This window comes from Physcomitrium patens, chromosome 3 (assembly GCF_059467195.1).
Source record: "Physcomitrium patens ecotype Gransden chromosome 3, ASM5946719v1, whole genome shotgun sequence".
Taxonomy (NCBI): Eukaryota; Viridiplantae; Streptophyta; class Bryopsida; order Funariales; family Funariaceae; genus Physcomitrium; species Physcomitrium patens.
In genome coordinates, this window is record NC_143412.1 from 17,239,410 (window position 1) to 17,246,167 (window position 6,758).

The 6,758-nt window shown below is 28.7% G+C and overlaps 1 long non-coding RNA gene across 3 annotated transcripts; it reads right to left on the reverse strand.

The window, feature by feature from the left end:
* Nucleotides 1–3,881: 3,881 nt before the first annotated feature.
* Nucleotides 3,882–6,342, reverse strand: LOC149989536 (uncharacterized). 3 transcript variants are annotated; one of them, XR_016502198.1, is made up of 4 exons: nt 6,054–6,342; nt 5,394–5,784; nt 5,035–5,179; nt 3,882–4,686 (listed from the first exon to the last, which is right to left on the reverse strand). It is a non-coding gene; the product is annotated as an uncharacterized LOC149989536 (long non-coding RNA). The 3 variants fall into 3 exon arrangements; XR_016502197.1 differs by having other exon boundaries at nt 6,006–6,342; XR_016502196.1 differs by lacking the exon at nt 6,054–6,342 and having other exon boundaries at nt 3,882–4,017; nt 4,468–4,686; nt 5,394–5,999.
* Between the last annotated feature and the right edge of the window lie 416 nt (nt 6,343–6,758).

A 6,758-nucleotide genomic window follows, 5' to 3' on the forward strand; every position in this document is an offset into this window, starting at 1 on the left:
TGACTAGAAAAATCATAGACTAAATTATGAAAAAAATCAAGATTATAAAAAATCTATTTTATATAAAGATTATATTTTTTTTAACTATGATAATTCTAAAATAATTTAGCTAGAAGAAAATTTAATCATATTAGATATTACAAAGCTATTATAACCACTAATTGCTATATCTATAAGAACAGTTTTATAAGTGATATCTTTGGAAGACAACAAATAATCATCTATTACTTCAATCTAATAAGGCTTCAATCTTCCAAAGCTTCAAAAGCTCTTTATAACCTTTTAAAATCTAATAAAGTATTTCCCCAATCTTTGTTGGTTTTAATCTTCAATCTTCTTAGGCTCTTAAATCTAATAAAGCTAAGATTTTGTGATTTTTTGGTCCTAAAAAAATTTCTACTATAAAATAAGGTAAAAGATCTGTAGAAAAGTTAGGATCTTTATCCATTATTATACAAAATTTGAGCTGTACAATCACTATTATAGCTGAAGAAATTGGTTCTTCAATACATTGTCTTCTTTAGAAACCAAACTCATCATTTTATAGTTGTATTGTTTCTTTGGATAATGTTGAGCAATGTGCTTAAGTTCTCTACAATTTAGGTACAATCCTTTTTGATGGCATCAAGTCTTTTTTTACTTAATAAGAGGTTTAAAATGTATAATTTTAATTTACTTAGGTTTTAATCTTGATGAATAAGCTCTAAAAACTTAGAAGGTATTGCTATGACTTCACTTGTATTTCTCCAATAAAATCTTTATTCTTAACATCTTTTAAAGAGTTCATTATTATATGCAATGGCTTGAATAATAAATAACTCCATTGAGTTTATTTTTGGTATTGTTAATTTTAATGTTATCATTTAATCCATACCAAAATTTATTGATAAGAGCCTCACTACTCTAATCCATGTTACAAGCAAGGTTTTGGAATTTAATAGCATATATAGTGGCTGAATGTGATCTTACCGTAAAGATATAAGTTTGATTTTTGCTATTCTTTTCCAGTCACTTTTTGTATATGAAACCATGAAGACTTCCAAGAATGAATTTAAATCATAAAATAGTTGTGAATCTTTTTTCATCCAAGGTACAAATAAAAAAAAAAAAAAATACTTTCAAAGAAAAGTGTACTTATAAATCGAACTTAAGTAAATCTATGAGGGTATTGAGAAAGATGCAACCTTAGATAGAACTTTATTTGTTGTAAAAATCTTCAAAACTTCAATCTTATTCCATCAAACTTCTCTTGCATACTTATCATTGCCTCCTTCAAACTTATAATAGTAAGACTCCTTAGATTTAGCTATGAACTTGATCTATTTGCTTCTCTCAACTGATCAACTTCTTAGTGTAGACTTTAAACTTCATTTTTGACCTCTTCTATAGACATTGGAATAATACTTCCATAGTTGATTTTAAAGATACATGAGATTTCTATCCTAAGAGGGTTGACAAGCTTGTAAAGATTTGTAAATGGTTGTCAATTCCTTCTCACTTTTGTCAAGAATAGCATCCATAATTTTTACTTCCATAAGAATTCAAACAAATCTATAAGTCAAATTAGAAGAAGATAATCCGCAACCTCCAATATCAAATGAAAATTTCTATAAAGAAAGGTAGTCCACTTTTTTGAAGAAAATAATCATTATCAGAGAACTAAAATATTAGATTGAAGGTGGATAGTTTACAACCTTCAAAATACAACAATAGAAGTGGAATAGTTCATTCACTTCTAAAAAATAGATAAGAATAATAAATTAGAGCTAATAACAAACTATTAGGGATATGAATAAAAAATTCAATACTTTCTTATATAACTCAAATAGAATAGATATTGACTTAAAATTAATATAGTATTGAAACTAGAATGGCTATTGTCAAAGACAAGAAGATTAGAAAGTCTTGAAATAAGATTAAGGACTAAAAAAGCATTGACAAGAGTGAAAAAGGCTTTATTCTTATTCTATTTATACTATCTAATTAGAAGCTACATGACAACATTTTAGAGGACTTTTAATATGTGTCTAACTTATAAGATAAGTTTCATACATATATGCCATGTAGTTAGTTTGTTCCATAAGCTACTAATACTTGTAATACATGGCTAACTTGTTAGCCAAGTTTCTAACTTATCAATTAATTACAAATACATCTAAAATCAAATACATGTCTATAAAGGGTCTAAGAAGCTTTGTCACAAGTTAATATCAAATCTATTTAAATTTATTTTCTATCTAACACTTCTTATCTATATGAATATATATGTCCACAATAAGTAATAAGTTATCTAATGATATTATTTTGTTCAATGAATTTAAAAAATTTATGAAACAAATATTTTTTTCTTTGATTAAAACAAAAACAAGCACTATATGTTTTGAGAGTTATTTCACTATTACATTTCAAATGTTCCAATAAAGCAAGAAAATTTAATTTTTTTATCTAAAAAATATATCCAAGTGTAATTCAATAATTTATCAATAAATATAAAAAATATTATATCTTTTTTTCGAAAATAAATAAAAAATAGTCCATAAATATCAAAATATATTAGTTGAAGATGTATGCCAATAAAAGTAGAAATTTAAAAAAAATTTGCATAATTTTGTTTTTTATTTTATTTTATTTTATTTTTATATGTAAGATTAAAAAAATAATAGCTTCTTAATGAGAATTAGAAGCTTGAAGCCAAAATAATTCTTTACCATATAAATTAGTTGTTTATAATTTGGATGACAAAGTCAATTTCGTTAAATGGTTTCTAGCAAATCACAATTGTGAACAATTAGAAGAATGAAATTAACAACATTGCAAGCAATGAAAGACAAAAAGATGATAGAATCAACTTTGTAAAAGAAATTAGAAGGATTTCTATGAACAATAAGAATTGGTTTGCTACAATTATTTTGGTTTAATATAAGAAAATGATATGAGATAAAGACAAAAATGTTGCTTCCATGATATATTTTTTTAACCAAAAATAAGTTAATTTTAATAGATAAAATATAATAAATATTGATAAGAAATTTATTGTTAGTAATAGAGATACATCATTTGCATTTATTAAAAATTTGGAGCCTCTAACAATAATTATGCTTAAGTGAGAGCTAATAGACTAGAATTTCAATAGGATCTTCTTTGAATTTGTAAAGCTCAAACTTGCTCTAAAGTCTATGATTGAATTATCTTAAATTTGACTCATCATGACTATCTAATTGATTTTTTTTAAATGAATTGATTTTATCTATATTGCGAGAGTCGAAATTAAATTATCTTTTGGTTGCATTTTCTTTCTTATTTTTCATATTAATAATGATTTATTAGATCTTCTATAATTGAGTAAAAGCCAAAGATTTAAGCTGAATATGAGCTTATTTAATTTTGTACTTACACTCTTAATGATCATATTAATTACAATATGTATAAATCAATATTTTTTCTTTCTTCTTTGATAATTTAGTAATGACATAAATAGACTTATTTTTCTTATATAGATTCTTCTTTGGTTGAATAATAAATAATATTTTTTTAATTAAACTATCAATTTGATAATTTTGTCTTTGCTCTTGACATATTGTTTAAAGTCTAATAAAGATATTTTAAGATTTGATGTAAATATTGTATCAAAAGTGATTTAAAAGAAGATCCAAGATTTGAAGAGACCAATGAAAGTAATTTTATTCAATGTATGTTTTTAATTTTTGTCATTAACTTCTATAAGACCAATAACAATTCTATCAATATTGAAGAGATATTCTTCAGAACTTGCATCATCTATTGTCTTTAAAGATTTGAGTTCTTTGCAATAATCACTTCTTTGAAATACTAAAAATTAAATTTTTTTCTTCAAATGTTACCAAAGAATGTAGAAATCTTAATAATAGAAAAAATCTTTATGTATATTCAGCTCATGGAATTTATTACAAAATGTTTCTTATTACTTAATCGAAGAGAAGAGTCTTATGCCTTCTATCTTGTATATATCTGCATAAATCTGTATAAACTTGCATGAATCTGCATAAATCTAGGAAGTAAGAGAGGATCAGAAGAGAGACTAGGACCGTTAATCTCTTATTTACATTGTTACAGTAATCCACTCCTAAGAAGTTCCCTATCCATGTGTTAAGATGCTTCTTCTAGATTATACTAGTGGACTACTTCGAGGATGGAATTCTAAGTGGCTGTGCTTGAGCAAGTCGCAACACTTAACAAATGTTTTAGTTGAAAAGACAAGAAACCTTGACAATTCAAATCACTTTTAGGACATGATACCACAACCAATGCAAGCATTTTAGGAAGCGTCATTTAACCCCAGATCGCGTTCTATGACTAGCACCCTCTTCAATACATGAGCCACAGGTGAAATCGAAACGGCAGCACAGCTACATACACAACTCATGGTCTCAGAAAGTCCACCTGAAATCCTAATGCTTGCAATTGGAAATCAGCTTTCGAAAATGTCACCTCAATTTCTCATGGAAATTTCTGAATTTTTCTTGTTAAAGTCGTTGAGTTCTTGGATGTGGACGAGATTATTTCCGTCATGGTTTCCACTATTTAAAATTCTGCTCCTCCCGCTCCCTTCATTCCAGTGTGACAACTAACATCAAGACACACAAATTCTGAAGGACATCTCGCAGTTACATCCGAGCAGGGGCAAATACCTTCCAGATCTTTGGGTTTCTGCAATCCAATAAGTGGAATAAATGAAACAAGCTTTTAGTTACAAGTTCACAAAATAATGCTACAGTACAGCATCTACCAAGTCTATACTAATTTTTCAACTCCAGATGGTATATTGATGATGGTATGACTTGGGCAAACCATTTCTATGTCGCGCAGATGAAAGAAGAGAAGATGAAAGAGCAGTGTATGCCAGCAGAAATGCACAAGGGAGGAAACAAGACGCTCAAATAAGGAAGGATATCAGAATTGAAGAGGATTAAAGTCACACAATGAGAGTGGTATTGGGCCACAATGACCAGATGATATTGGAACTGAGAATTGAAGACAAGTGCATAAGGCTCAAACCCCAGTGTTGTAGCAGGTAACGTGAATATGATCTCTTGTTCCATGTACGCAATCAGGCCGTGGTTTAAATAAATCCATCAAAACCATCATTCGTGACATCCTCAACCATCTGGGGGGTGCCTTCCGGAACCAAGTCATACGTGCCCTGAGAGATTGTACTCAGCAGCCTCCATTATGTTTCGGAGCTTAAACCCAGGAACTAATTAGATGACCTCAATTACAGCAACTCCTCAGAACAAAAATCAACTGACGCAGACAAGAGCTACACAACAAAGCTGCTCACGTAGGGACCACAGCGAGGGAGGCTCCACACTTACCACATGAACGAAAAATCCTCAGACCATTTTGCAACAACCCACCTCATCAATCTGCAGACGTCTTCTTTTTCACTCCTCTTAATTCCATTCTCCTAATATCCTCTGAGGAATGTCTTTGGAATGTTTCACTCCCTTGAAATCGAGCAATGGGCATTAATGAAGGGCCCATGCTGTAGAAAAACATGAATGATCGTTCTACAGGCAATCCCTGAGTTCTTCCACCTCTGTACCTCAACAACACTCATGGCTCCTGCCTCCCCCATCATCTTTCCTATGCTTCGCTCTGTGCACACATACCTTCAATCTTCAGGATTCGTGATGTTGCGCAAGATTTGTCAGCATTTTCAAATTCCTTGCATTGACGCCAGTGACGGAATGACACCATCGCCTCATATCATGTGGGGAACTTGACCTTGGTTTTGAAGAATGCAGCCTACACATGACGAAAACATCAAAGAACGCTACGTTGCAACCCTAATTTCTAGCCTGGAAAATGTTAAGCTAATATTCAACCCTAATACTGTGCAGCTCATGTTTGCCTATGCAACTTTGCTGTGCACAAAATCCACGTTAGAAGATGGAAAGCATCGAGACCCAGCTGTTGAAACACACATGCTTCAACTTCTTAGGACTGCTTTATTATGTCTTGTGCACCTTCTCATTCAATACATTTCAACGGGTTAAGCTTCAACGAGACACCACCTTCAGTAACCGAAAAGTATGGAGGATTTCAGCTTACTGTTCAACAAAAACTGTTTAGCAATTAAATAATATACATTATGAGTTGGTATTCGCATTTGCTATTCAAATGCAAAATTGCAAGATTATGATTTTTGGATAAAGAAAATATATTATTCGTTTATGTATATTTTGATATATTATTTTTATTAATAATGAAGTAACTTATATTGATTAAAATACAAATTTAAAATATTATTATATCAATTGTCACTTTTTTTTTTGTTTAGTCTTGTATTTAATTAATGACATTCTATAAAAAAAAAAAATTAACCATTTTTATATATTTTCATGTTTAATTTGAATAAAATTTAACACAATTAAAAATTAGTGCTATGCAATTTAAAATTTAATAAAAGATTTGAAAGTTCAGACATAATTATTTTGAAGAGTAATATAAATTATTTTACTGAATTTCTATTACGTGCTTCACTTAATTTACAATAAAATTATATACATATTATTACATCTATTAATAAATAAACCTAATTTTATTTAAAATCATAAACAAAAATAAAAATAATACCAAAGAATTAAACTCGTTCAATTTCTAAAGAAACAATTGTAATTAAATAATGTTCATAATCAAAATCTTATAAAATAAATTAAATATATGGATTAAATATAAAAATATATATATATGTATATATATATATATATATATATATA